At 40.9% G+C, this 13,946-nt stretch overlaps 1 protein-coding gene across 3 annotated transcripts in view; it reads right to left on the bottom strand.

The window, feature by feature from the left end:
• Positions 1-1,683, bottom strand: part of OSMR (oncostatin M receptor) — an 85,525-nt gene extending 83,842 nt beyond the window's left edge. For 2 of the 3 annotated variants that reach the window (XM_012460032.3, XM_012460033.3), the window contains exon 1: positions 1,299-1,683. The gene's annotated coding sequence lies outside the window, so the exon portion shown is untranslated. The remainder of the gene's footprint in view (positions 1-1,298) is intronic. The other variant, XM_012460034.3, reaches the window with a different exon arrangement.
• Between the last annotated feature and the right edge of the window lie 12,263 nt (positions 1,684-13,946).

Below are 13,946 nucleotides of genomic sequence, written 5' to 3'. Positions count from 1 at the left end.
CAAATACTACTGGGGAAACATTAAACGGAGCGTTTCCTGAAGACTCTGAATCGGAGGCTGTGGTTGTAGTTTGATGCTCTGTAAAGCTTCAGAAATGATTCTCAGACACAGCGGAGTTTGGAAACCTCAAGGACCTCTGAGTGCATTTTAAAGCAGCCCAGGAGAGAGACAAGCAGGACAACAATGAAACACCCGGTCTGAGAGTTTGAGCCACAGCACAGGGATCACGAGCAGACTCTAAACCCAAATCCTGATCCTGCCACCTGCTAGCTGTGTGACCCTAGACAAGTTACAAAACCTCTTTGGGCCTCAATTTCCTCAATACAATAAGAATGAAAAAACTAGTACCTGCCTCACCCTGAAGCTTAAATGAGCTAGCACATGTCAAGTGCTTAGAATAGGGTCTGGCCCACAGTAAGTATGAACCATTATGATTTTGCAGACAAGAAAACTAAGAGGTGATACGTAGCTTGACCCATATTCCAAAGTCAGTTTTAATCTTGGGAATAAGACCCCAAAATTTCTTTATCCTCCATCAGAATTCCTTCTAGCTCAAACACATTCATTCCTACCTTCTCTGCCTGCATAGACCCTCCCATTTACTTCTCTTGAATATCTTCTTCCCAAAGTGTTCTCCAGGCAGGTCTGTTACCAAGCCACTCCATCAGCAGCACCTAGCACTGTGCCTCCGCAGCAAGGCATGCAGGATGGATGGACGGATGCAGGCATGCATGTGTGGGTAGATGAATGGCAGATCAAGAACTATCAAGAAAGGAATCGCGGTGTCAGGAGTAAAGCCCTGGCCTGCAAGAGCCGGCTTGGATTTCACTGCCCTCAAAGCTAGCTATATGGCCTTGGACAAGTTACTAAACCCCTCTGTGCCTAGGCTTCCAGAATGTAGAAGACCACTTCCATTCACGTGGCTGGAGAAGAAGGTAAGCGCCTGGGACACCACTGCCGAGTCGCGGAAGGTTTCCTCTCTCCACCTGTGCGTGAGCTCCTCCCCCTTCTACTCTAGGGAGCAGGTGGGAGAGATACACGGATTCCCAGAGAAATGGCTATGTCGATTGGGAGTTAAGGGTTACGAGAGGAGAGGAGAGGTTGGGGAAGCAACGGACTCCCCCACACGATGTGTTGGGAGAGAGTCAAGAGGGGATCAAGTGGGGCTTTTCACTCAACAAGCATTCCCCCATCATTTGAGAAAGAGGCGCTGGGATGGTGAGTTTCAAACAGGCTGTGAAATGGGCGACCCGGCAGTGTGCGGCTTGTAAGGAATGAATCTTTGAGTGTTTACCCACCAGGTAGGCAGGCCGGGGCGAGGACCCTCCGAGCGCCGTCCCCGCGCAGGTGGAAGTCCAGCCAAGGCAAACGCGGAGCCGGGGCAGCGCCAGGAGGGGAGCGGGCGGCTGCGCTCCCGGCCGGTCCAGCAGGGACGGGCTTCGAAGTGGTCGGATTCTTTCCCGCGCAGCGCCGGGCTCGCCCGTCGGAAAAGCCAGGGAGGGCGGCGCAGCGCCGGGGCGCCAGCACAGCGTGCCGGGCGCGTCGGGGATACTCACGCCGCGGGCGAAGGGCTCCGCGAGCCAGGCCGAGTCCTCCGCGGCGCGTGGGGCGCGGGTGCGGGCGCCGGTGTGGACGCCGGGGCGGACGTGCCGAGGCGGCCCGGGCCGGGGCTATGAATCAGCTGCGGGGCGAGCGCGGAGGGGCGGGAGTTACGGGAAAACCGCGGGGGAGGGCAGAGGAGTGAGGTCTTTTGCAATTTCCCGTCTTGCTGAGCACTCTTGGCACTCCTGGGACCCACAGGAATTCGCCTCCCTTTGGTCCCGCGGGGGAGGCGAACGGGATCCTGCGGGAGGCGCGGCCTCGCCACCCGGACTTTGCGGGAGGGCGGGCAGCGGTGAGAAGAGGAAGTGGGAGAGGCTTGGGAAGGAAACGCGGAAACCGAAAACTCCGCGGCCGAAGCTCTGCGCCCCGCGCGCAGCGCTGCTTCTGCCCGGGCCAAGGACGCCCGGGCCAGCCGGCGGGACCAGAGGGAAGCCGAGTGACCGATGAGGCCTGGGCTGTGTATCCCACAGGGGCACTTGTCATCCCTACCTAGAGGCCAAACCGGTGAGATCCCCGCCGAAAATCTTCAGGCAAGAGAAGTCCTTTAACCAAACTTTTGACTGTGTTTCCATTTGACGTCCAGAGCAATGAAACCGTGTTTGAATCGAGTCATAGGGTCCTCGTTTCCTCCCCCCACTCGCGTCCTATCGAAAAACGCCCTGTCCGAAAAAGTTTCTTCAGCTGCAACAGTTGCGAAGCCTTTGCTACACATGGTTTACTTTCCCCCTTAAAAATGCCATTCGGTCTTTACCGTGTCTGAGCCTTGGAAAGGCGCATTTGACCTCCCTTAGTTACAGGATAACGGAGCCTTCCGAGGCAGCCTCGGACCGGCAGAGGAGCGGGGTCTGGCTCGGGGTCCCAAAGCCTCGCCTGTCTGGATGCCTGACAGATCCGCAGGCAAGGGGCCTTGCTCCAGGTCAGCTGAGCCTGGTTTGGTTTGAGTTTGGGGACCTTGGAAAGTGTCACAAAAGGAAGGTGGTATAAAGGGGGGGGTGCGGGGCGAAACCAAGAGTGATCGCCGAGTACTGACCGGAAGCATGTCTTAAATCCTATCTTGAATGGACTGGATGACTCCAAATAATGTCAGAATTATTTTAAAATGTTACTTTTATGTTTGTTCACATATCTGGCTCCTCCCTAATGTTATCCCAAGGAAAGTTGGGAGTCTTTTTTTTTTTTTTTTTCCCTAAAACAAAGGCCTAAAGGCCCTAATACACTTAATACCTAATGGTGCCACAAAGACTGTGTTGCATAATAAATATTTGATGATAATAAAAGGTATTTTTGTCTCAATAAATGTATAGTCCTTTGCCACACCTCTCATTACTTGAAGTCCTTTGCCACACCTCTCATTACTTGAAGACTTTTAAAGAGTCCATTAGTTTAGCCATCTGCATCGTTATGGAAACTGTCAAGCCTAAGAGTTGGAAAGGTTTTGTGATTTTATATTTTACAGAGAAAAAAATTATTCTTTATAGAAACAGTTGAAAGAAATCTCTCTTCTAGCAGATGAGATGTCAAATAAAAATACTCAGCCCAGTATGAATTTCTAAAAAGTGAATCTTAATTTATTTGGGGCTCCTATTGCCATTGAAGAAGACTGAAGTGTAAAAATTTTTTACAATTAAGTGCTCACATACAATTTATCTGTTTTTGCACCATTCTAATTTCTTACATTTATACTTTATTCTAGAATCTAGTTGCAGTAGCACCTATAAATTTGTCATCATGTCCTTAACAGTGGGTATGACTTGTCCATAAAGTCAGATCTACCCAAAACCTCCAAATATCACTTTATTTGGAAATAGTTTCACAGATTTAATCAAGTTAACCTGAGGTCATACGAGATTAATCCAGTGTCTGCTGTACTTCTATAAAGAGGGGAAATTGGACACAGATACCCAGAAAGAACACCGTGTGACCACTGAGACAGATATCCTGCTTATGCTGACTCAAGCCAAGGAATGGCAAGGTTGCCAACCGCCACCAGAAGCTAGGAGAGAGGCATGGAATGGGCTCCCTTTAAGCCCCTAAGAAGAAGCCAACCCTGCCAATGTCTTAATTTCAGACCTCTTGCCTCCAGACTAAGAGAATACATTTCCTTAAGCCAACAAGTTTGTGGTAATGTGTTATGGCAGCCCTAGGAAAGTGATACATAGTACTAGGAAAATGATACTATGTTCCTATCAACTATTGTCCTGAAAATAGCTAATAGGAAAAAGATGAAAAATACCAATGGCTTATTAAGCTAAGAGTTAAAATAGCCATCCTTACTTAGCTTTGATAAGATTGTGTGGCTAAGGCATATATTATTCTACTTCATTAAACACTCTTTCTTGTGTTCTCTCTTCCTTTTGATTTCAGTAGCAATACTCTCTCCATTCCTTCTTCATTTCCCTGACTTCCTTCCCTGTCGTATTTTTGGGCTTCTTGTTCTCTACTTGCCCCCTAAATGTTGGTGTTTCCCAGGGCCCCATCCTTGACCTTCTCTGAATTCACAGTCTTCTGCATGATCACATTCACATCCAGGATTTCAATGATCACGTGTGCCTTGATGGCTCTCAGCTCTTCCTTTACATTGCAATGATTTCATCTGCACTCCAAACCAATGTATTTGTACTTCAAAATTAGTATGCCCAAATTCAAACTCTTCAGTTCTACTTACTTGATTTTATTATACTAAGTGAATGGTCCAGCCTTTAACCTTTACTAAGTTAATGGTCCGGCTTTCTAGACACAGGAGTCAAAACCCTGGGAATGATTCTCTATCCATCCTCTTTCATCTTCCGTTGGAAAATCCCATATGTATAACTATTATGGAGGAGGAATTAGTGAAATGTATCGCTACCCTATCTAATTTCTCAGAGGAAAAATAGTTCTGTAACGGTCAGGAACATTATATTTATCTATATGTAGATATCTATGTATACATACATATATGAAATCAGCTATGTAAATTGTAAAATACCATTATGATTCTATTTATCCAACTACTGTAAATATCTATAATTACAAGTTTAGCAGCATTTTGTTACCAGCTGATGGAATTTGAAGGAATTGGGGATTTTGTGAAGAAAGTGGCTTCATCACCTAAGCAGTAGATGATGGTTTACAATGACCCTCATCTGCAAGTTCTGTAGAATTCTGTATTTTGTTGGCATATTATCACATTTGACTTGTGTATGTGTGTGTGTGTGTGTGTAAGACAAGGTCTCTGTCATTCAGGTTGGAATGCAGTGGTGCAATCTTGGCTCACTGCAACCACCACCTCCTGGGCTCAAGGAATCCTCCCACCTCAGCCTCCCAAGCAGCTAGGACTACAGGCACACAGCACCATGCCTGATGAATTTTTGTATGTTTTATAGACCAGACTGGTCTGGTGCAGTTACACATCTAACTTCTAAATATCCAACAAGGTGACTCTGCAATAACAAAGCAAGATGTTGAGTGTAAGGAGACTACATGGGACGTTCTCATTTTATCGTTTTCAGAATTCCCTATAATGACTTAATGATGAATTGTTTTTCTTTCAAAATCTGTTACGTGAATTTAAGTGATGAATAATGTTATCCATAATAATTCTACAGGAATTCCTTGATTAAACTAGATATTATCTGAAAATTGATTGATCGATTGATTTTGTACATTCCGCTGTCTTCTGGATGTTGTAATTGTGCTCACACCTTGTTTCAGAAGTCATCAGAAACCAGACAATGGGGAGAACCTTCCAGGATCTTTTACTCTTTTTTCCCTCAGGAACTTTAGGGAAAATATTGAATATGAGTTTGTTTAGATAGCTGCTTTTGTTCTCTTGGCCTATGGTTATGGCACTTACTAAATTTGAGTGCAGCTGTAATGCTAAAAGATAGAACATTAATACAACGAGAGAGGACATACTAGAGAGAGAATTAGATGGGAACTTTTGGGACTTTTGAAAACTATTGGCTTAAGGTTAATCCTAAATAAATCTGTGGTTGTATTTATGTTTAAACGGAATCTCTTACAGAAAACATATAGTTGAGATTTTTTTTAAAACTTGACTGATAATCTCTGCATTTTAACTTGGTATCATCGAGACTGTTTAGTAGACTTACATTTAGGGCAATCATTGACATGCTTGTGTTTAGCCTACTGTTTTACTATAGGTTTTGGTTTGTTCTCTCTGTTTTTTTTCTATTCCTCCTTTTCTTTTTTTTTCTGGACTATATAAATACTTTTTATCTTTTTATATTTTCATATTTTTTTTAGAGATGGGGGTCTCACTACGTTGCCCAGGCTGGTCTCAAACTCCTGGCTTTAAGTGATCCTCCTGACTCAGCCTCCCAAGCAGCTGATATTGCAAGCATGAGCCACCATAGCTGGCTCTGAAACTTTTTAGAATTCCATTTTTATTTGCCTTTTGTTTTTTCTTTTTTTTGTTATTCCTTTTTGCATGATGTCTTAATGTTTTCTCTATGGGTTACAGTATACATTCTTAATTTTCACTGTGTACTTGGATAGTATTGTACTTTTTCACTTAATAGGTTCATTTAACCACACGCTGCATCTTTTGCACTATATTTGTAAAGTATATTACATGTACAGACAAGATAAAACCCACGATGCAATATGTATTTTAAAGAAATTAAGAGAAAAGCTAGTCTTTTATATTTATATACATATTTACCTTTAATGTTCTTAAATCCTTCCCAAAGATCTAAATTTCTCCATGGTGGCATTTCTGTAAGCCTAAAAAACTTACTTTAGTACATTTTTTATTGCAAGTCTATTGGAGATACGTAGTGTTAGTCTTATTTCATTTGAAAAAAATCTTTATTTCACTTTGATATGCTTGTGTTTAGCCTACCATTTTACTATAAGTTTTCTGTTTTGTTCTCTCTGGTTTTGTTTTTCTGTTCCTTCTTTTCTTCTTTTTTTTTCTGGACTATAAAAATACTTTTATCTTTTTATATTTCCATTTTTATTTTTTTAGAGATGGGGTCTCACTACATGGCCCAGGCTGGTCTCAAACTCAAGGAATTCTCAAGAAATGTTTTTGTTGGATATAGAATTCTGTTTTCTTTCATCTATTTAAAGATACTGTTCAACAGTTTAATGGCTTTCATTGCTTCTGATGAGAAGTCAGCCATTATTTGATTCTTCTTTCCCCTGTCAATATAATGGGTCATTTTTTCTCTGGTTGCTTTAAACATTTTCTGATTATCTTAGATTGTCAATAGTTTATCAGTGATGTGCTTAGAAGTTTTAAAATTCTTATCTATCCTGCCTGACATTTGCTGAGCTTCTTGAATTTATAAATTTGTGTATTTTGCCAAATTGGAGAATGCTTCAGCCTGTATATCTTTTTAATATCTTTTCTGCACATTATCTTTCTAATCCTTTTGAAGTTCCAGTTTCAAGTATGTCAGACCCCTTAATATAGTCCTAAATGCCCATGAGCCTCTGTTGTTTTTCAACATTTTTCTCTGAGTTCTTCAGATTCAATAATTTCTACTGAACTATCTTGAAGCTTACAAATTCCTTTTGTGTTATTTTCATTGGGCTATTAAATACATCTGGTAACTTTTCTGTCATAGATAAGATATATTTCAGTTGTAGAATTTCAATCTGTTCTTTTAAAATATAATTTCTATTTCTCCACTGGTAGTCCCTATTTTTTTTATTATTATGGGTATTTTTTCCTTTGCTTCATTGAGCTTAGTTATTCTAATTGCTGCTTTTAAAACATTGCTTCTTTTATTCCAATATTTAGATCATCTTGAGTCGGTCTCTACTGATTGTTTCTCTTATAAGAATGGATTACACTTTCCTGTTTTTCTTATTTACCTATTTTTGGATTGTCAAGTAATTTTGGTTTTTTTATTTACCTATTTTTGGATTGTCAGAGTAATTTTGGAGTGGAACCTGAGCATTATAAATATTATGTGATGAAGATTCTGTCTATTCCTCCAATGATACTGATTATCTTTTAAAATGGCAAGCAGTGTGGTTAAACTCAAACTGCAAACCTGATATTGCTTACAGTAAGTAGAAGTTCAAATCTGGATTCATTTTTTAATGTTAACTGGGATGCTTTGAGTTTGCCTTGCACAAGAATGGTTCGGAGATTATCCAGTAATTGGTATTCACTTTAAATACAGTATTTAGACTGCTGCTTCTCTTGCTCCCTCCTTTATGTTTCCCCCCTCACTTTCCAAAGAATGTAGTTGCTCTGAACTCTGACCTCTGGTTCTTCAAACCAGTAATATTGCATATTTCCTAACAGAGTTTTAGCTACCTCACATTGCACAGACGTGCACCAGTCTTGGGCTGAGGGACGTAAAATTTGGGAAAGTCGCTCCATGCCTTTCCTCTGCCAAGTGTTGACTTTCCTCCACAATCTGCCTGTTGTTGGTCACTCTCCACTGCCGATAAATGTTTTAAATTTTTAACAATATTTTTTCTAGTGTTTTATATTGTTATATGGGGGGAGGGGCAGTCAATTTAACGGAGCTACTCAGCAATGGCTAAAAGTGGCACTCCCTACAATTGTAGTTATATCTGCTAAGTGACTAGGTTATTGGGGGAACCAGTATGAACTGTTTCCTATGCTAAATTAGATTTTTCTCCAATAGAACATTCTTTTGGATGCAACCCAAATTTTCAAAAGATTAAAATACATTTGCCATAGACCTAAATCTGGAAATTGAGTAAAAACCTTCTGAAATGATGTAAGGTTAATCTATTATAGCCGAACATCACTTGAGAATGAAGGCTTAAATAAATATTAATACCACTATAATAAAAAGGAAAGAATTTTAAACAAAAAAGGAGAATAGTTAAATGCATTATTGGATTTCCTCTGAACTTTGTTCAAATGCTAAACACAAAATTCATTTGAGTGGGTTCCTGTAAGCTATAGCTTTATCTTTGTTATTTCATTTGTGCTTAGCTCCATGTAGGCTGAAACAAAAACTTCCTAAAGGCACTCACTTTTATACTCAATCTTATCAGCTACTTAAATATAGCACCTTTGTCCAGTTATAATGCAATGGTGATTATTTTATCCATTATAAAACTGTAGCCTATGATGCTTAGTCACTTTGGAATAATGCTCAGATAGTTTTCATACTCCCATGGGAAGTATATGGGGAACAGGCTAGGGAAACATGTTTATTCAAATTTAATACGATGCAACCAAGGTAAGAGAGAAAAAGATGGTGCACCCAGGAAAGAAAGAAGTGTTATTAAATCAATTTTCTTAACTCTAGAACCACAAATAATCATAAGATTTTATCTTCCTTGTCTTCCATAATCATAAGATCTGAATTTCCTAAGTTCACAATAAGATCATAGAACATGATTCCTAAAGATAAAATTGTAAATGTTTTGAAAAAGAAGACAGCTCAGGTGCAGTGGCTTACGCCTATAATTCCAGCACTTTGGGAGACTGAGGCAGGTGGATCACCTGAGGTCAGGAGTTTAAGACCAGCCTGACCAACATGGTGAAACCCGTCTCTACTAAAAATACAATAATTAGTCAGGCATGATGGTGCACACATGTAGTCCCAATTACTCCAGAGACTGAGGCAGGAGAATCGCTGGAACCCAGGAGCTGGAGGTTGCAGTGAGTCAAGATTGCGCCACTGCACTCCAGCCTGGGCAACAGAGCGAGGCTCTATCTCAAAAAAAAAAAAGAAAGAAAAGAAAGAAAAGAAAAGAAAATAGGCAATTTCTTCTGAAAATCTCCCCTGTTTTTAAAAAGAAAAAAGGTAACTTGACTTTTTTATTCTACTTGACTGGGTATTTAGGCTTACGAACATCCATACTTGCAAAATGATAATACACATGCTCACACACACAAACACACGAATGCTCATTAGAAGAACATTGTACTAACAAAGAACTTGTAACAACCTAAAAATCTGCCCATACAAGACTGAAAACTATGATTCATCCTTTCAAAAGAAGGAAGATTATACATGTATCTGCTTTGGAAATATGTCCAAGATGCACAACTCAGTGAGAAAAGCAAAAGTCAGAAATGTATATATAGTATATCCATTTCATCTATTTAACTTCTTAATATGTATGGAGTATATACATAAGAAAGTTCTGGATAGGATTACAAGAAATTGGTATCAGCCTATTCTTGGGGAGAAGGTCTAAAGATGGAGGAGGAGGAATAAGAGAAGCTTGGGCTTTTCATTTCAGAGCTGTCTGCAGATTGACTTTTTATCATTGGTATTATTGCTTCTTAAAAATAATAATTTTAGAAATCAAAGAATGCCTTGCTAGAGAAGCAGCTTCATTTCTTATTTTTTGAATGTTATTTTCAATTTGTAATCAGTGAATATTTATGAAATGCTTATATACAAGATATTGGACTAGGTTCTTTGGATATAATCCAGAGAATAACTTGTGCCTTGGTCCCTGTCCTCAAGAAGTTTACCATCCGGTTGTGGACTATGATCATAACCACTATCTGTGATAAGCACCGACTGAGAAGCACAGGCCATAGCCTTTCAGGAGTTCAGAGGAGTGGTGACTTTTGATTGTAGCAGAGATGGGGTTAAGAGCTATGAGAAAGAAAAAGTACTAACCTAGGAGAGACAATAGAGAGAACTGCAGAATTATTTGAACTTAGCAAGAGGGTATGTCTGAAAGGGGATCTTCCCCGACAAGGGGGGCTGATTTTTCTCATGGGAACAGGAATATTGTTTCCTAGAATACTTTGTTGGTGAAGGCATCCTTTTACCCACTGTGTCATTAGTACTACCCGGCTCTGCATGTCTCCAGGGACAATGCTGGTGTGATTAAGCTCTGAATGGGTTTCTGAATTGCAGGGAAACTGGAAGTGGGGGAAACCCATTTTCTATGGTATAGTCTTGTCAGAGCCAAAAGGAAGGTGGTACTTCCCAGTTAAAGAGAGGGAGAAACTAAACTGGTTGCTGGAAGCAATGGAGACCCAGAGATTTCTGACTGACTATTAGGCAGTGAGGTAGACATTCCAGGCTGGAAGAAAGATCTGAACAAATAAAAACAGATTTCATCAAAGAGGCAATTCCCAGGCCTGCTAAATTGAAAGAGATGTGCCTATTGGAAGGAAATAAAACTTTCTTCATAAAGAAAGTTTGGAGCCAGATATAAAGAAAGATAATTGATGTCACAAGATGATTTTTGCACTGAATTCTATAGGCAATGGATAAAAGTTTAACAGTTCCTAAAGCATGCATTTTTTAAAAGAAAAAAAGGATAGAAAAGGATAAAACATCATAAAATATATTTTAAAAAACAAAATTAGTTTCCTCTAGGAATGTCCCTGGGTGGGTAAGGAACAGAAAGGAGAGTCTTAACTCTCCCTTTTTCTATCTTTTGAATTTTTCCTTATATAAATATATTATTTAAAAATTAAAGTGAATAAAATGATGATTAACAGAGAAAGAGAGAGACTAATTTAGTGTTGTATGTATGGGCTGAGCTTATTAACAAATGGGCTTTATGTAAGCTAGACAGACCTTAGGTGCCAAATAGCCTGAGTTTAGATGTAGGCTGTGCAGCAGTGTCTGAGAATGCTGGCTCCTAGCACCTGGCAACAGTTTCAGACATTAGATTCACAGAGCTGAAGAAGAGATGCCTCAACTCACACGGCAGTGCATTGGGACACATGGAGAAGAGGTAACCCTTGTTCCAGGTCAGCCCATCACCAGATGGCAACTTCAGGCTCATTCAGCAGACAATTCAGCTTGTCTCTCTCCATACACACTCTCTCTTTTTTCCTGTTTTGTTTTTGTTTTTGTTTTTAGACAGGGTCTCACATTGTTGCCCAGACTGAAGTAGAGTTGTGCGATCTGGGCTCACTGCAACCTTGATCCCCCCAGGCCCAAGCAATCCCACTTCAGCCCCCAGAACAGCTGGGACTACAGGCATGTGCCACCATGGCCAGCTAATTTTTGTATTTTTTATAGAGACAGGGTTTTGCCCTGTTGCCCAGGCTGGTCTTGAACTCCTAGGCCCAAGCAGTCTTCCTGCCTCAGCCTCCCCAAGTGTTAGGATTACAGGCATGAACCACTGCACCTGGCCCACACTCTTTTAATATTTGTTTGTTTAAAGAATAGCTTCCTAGGCTGGGCACGGTGGCCCACACTTGTAATCCCAGCACTATGGGAGGCCAAGATGGGTGGATCGCCTGAGGTCAAGTGTTCGAGACCAACCTGACCAACACTGTGAAACCCTGTCTCTACTAAAAATACAAAAAAAAATTAGCTGGGCGTGGTGGCGCACGCTTGTAATCCCAGCTACTCGGGAGGCTACAACACAAGAATCGCTTGAACCTGGGAGGTGGAGGTTGCGGTGAGCTGAGATAGTGCCATTGCACTCCAGCCTGGGGCGAAACTCCATCTCAAAAAAAAAAAAAAAGCTTTCTGTAGGAAACTACAAACTTATACAAAAATATAAAGATGAAAATAGTAACTATCCACTTATTTAAAATGGGGGAAAAACCCCAAACATTTCTCATTTATGGCAGCAACATAATTAGAAATAACCAAAATATTGCTATTTACTTACAGTAATGGAAAGTTGGAAGCCACGTGCAGCTCTTCCGTTAGGTCGGTTTACTTAAGGCATCATTTCACTAAGGGCAGTAACTCAGAGGCTTGTTTCTCACTCAGGTCACATAGTTGGATGCCAATTAGATGCTCTTTTTTCTGCCAAGTGGTAACTCAGGAATTTCAGTTGCTTCCATATTACAGCCATGTCAACTAGGACCTCCAAGGTCACTGTAGCATCAGACAAGAGAGCTGGAGGGGGACATGAGATTTTCAGCCGTGGGCCAGTCATTTTCACCCACACTCTATCAGCTGGAACCCAGTCACATGGCCCCAACGGAACTGCAAGTGAGGCTGGGAGATGCAAGCATCCCATGTGCCCAAGGAGAGGACACAGTGGGCAGAACAAGCGAGCACACTGGGCACAGGAGGAACTTTGTTAAGAAATTATGATATATCTTTATAGTGGAATATCATTTAGCCTTTAAAAATCAGATTTTGAAGAGTATTTAAAGACAGGAAAATGCTAATGATAAGTGAAAAGAATGTAGACTCAGGATTCTAATTTGGGGAAAAAAATAATATCATACATGTATACATGTACTTATAGACTAAGAGGAAATAGAAAATATGTTATTTGTGTGGTGATCTCTAAATAGTAGGGTTATCAGTTACTTTATTTTTTGCACCTTTCAAAGAAATTGCTAAATTTTCTTAATTGATCACATACATATATGTATATATATTTTATTTTTGAGACAAAGTCTCTCTGTGTCGCCAGGCTGGAGTGCAATGGCATGATATCAGCTCACTGCAACTTCCACCTCCAGAGTTCAAGCAATTCTCCTGCCTCAGCCTGCTGAGTAGCTGGGACCATAGGTGCCTGCCACCACACCCAGATAATTTTTGTATTTTTAGTAGAAACGGGGTTTAACTGTGTTGGCCAGGATGGTCTCAATCTCTTGACCTCATGATCCGCCCGCCTCGGCCTCCCAAAGTGCTGGGATTATAGGCAAGAACCAATGCACCTGGCCCAATCACATATTTTTTGAAAATAACTATGGATAACCTGAGAACCAAGGTTTTTTTTTTTTTTTTTTAAGTGAAAAAAAATCCTCAGACCATCTAAAGCATAAGCTGCTACAGACTATGAATCTGAAGTTATGCTAGTAAGCTTTTTTATCAGCAGAGGGCAGCTCTTTAGTGCTTGTTTTTCCTCATGGCATAGATGTTAGCCACATTCCCTGTTTTACACATTAGCTGTGGTCAGAATCACATATTAGATTTATTTGCTGGGAAGGAGAAGCCAAGGCTGAAACATATCTGTCAGCTGCAACACTTATTGGACAGTCTACATTATGCTGAGGAAAGCAACTAAGCAAACCCGCTCTGCCCCTTCAGAAAGTCTTAGAAAGCAGACAGAACTAACAGTCTACAGCCTCAGTCATCACACTGTGGACACACTGAGCTATCACACACCACACAAACTCTGTGTTCACAAGAACATGACCACGTTTTGTTTGGAAGGGAATGAGGACTAGGCCAAGGCGGTTTGCTATTACGGTGGGAAGTGGCTAGACAGGAACCGTGATTCCTTTGTACAGCGAGACTTCGTGGATTAAAATCTATATTTTTAATGTCCATCCAAGGCAAGGAATATTAACAGAATGTGAACAGACAAAATATAGGCAGCTAATTAAGACAAGAAAATTTGCTCAATATTTATTTTCAATCTAGCATGTTGAAAATTTTACAAGGTTGATCATGTCCCAGTGTTGATGAGGTATGTGGATCAACAGTTAATTCTCAAATGCT

This window comes from Aotus nancymaae, unplaced genomic scaffold (genome assembly GCF_030222135.1).
Source record: "Aotus nancymaae isolate 86718 unplaced genomic scaffold, 86718_ANA_hifiasm-v0.15.2.pri h1tg000014l, whole genome shotgun sequence".
NCBI classification, from domain to species: domain Eukaryota; kingdom Metazoa; phylum Chordata; class Mammalia; order Primates; family Aotidae; genus Aotus; species Aotus nancymaae.
Note: the sequence above shows the minus strand (reverse complement) of the source record. Positions and strands in the feature narration are given on the sequence as shown.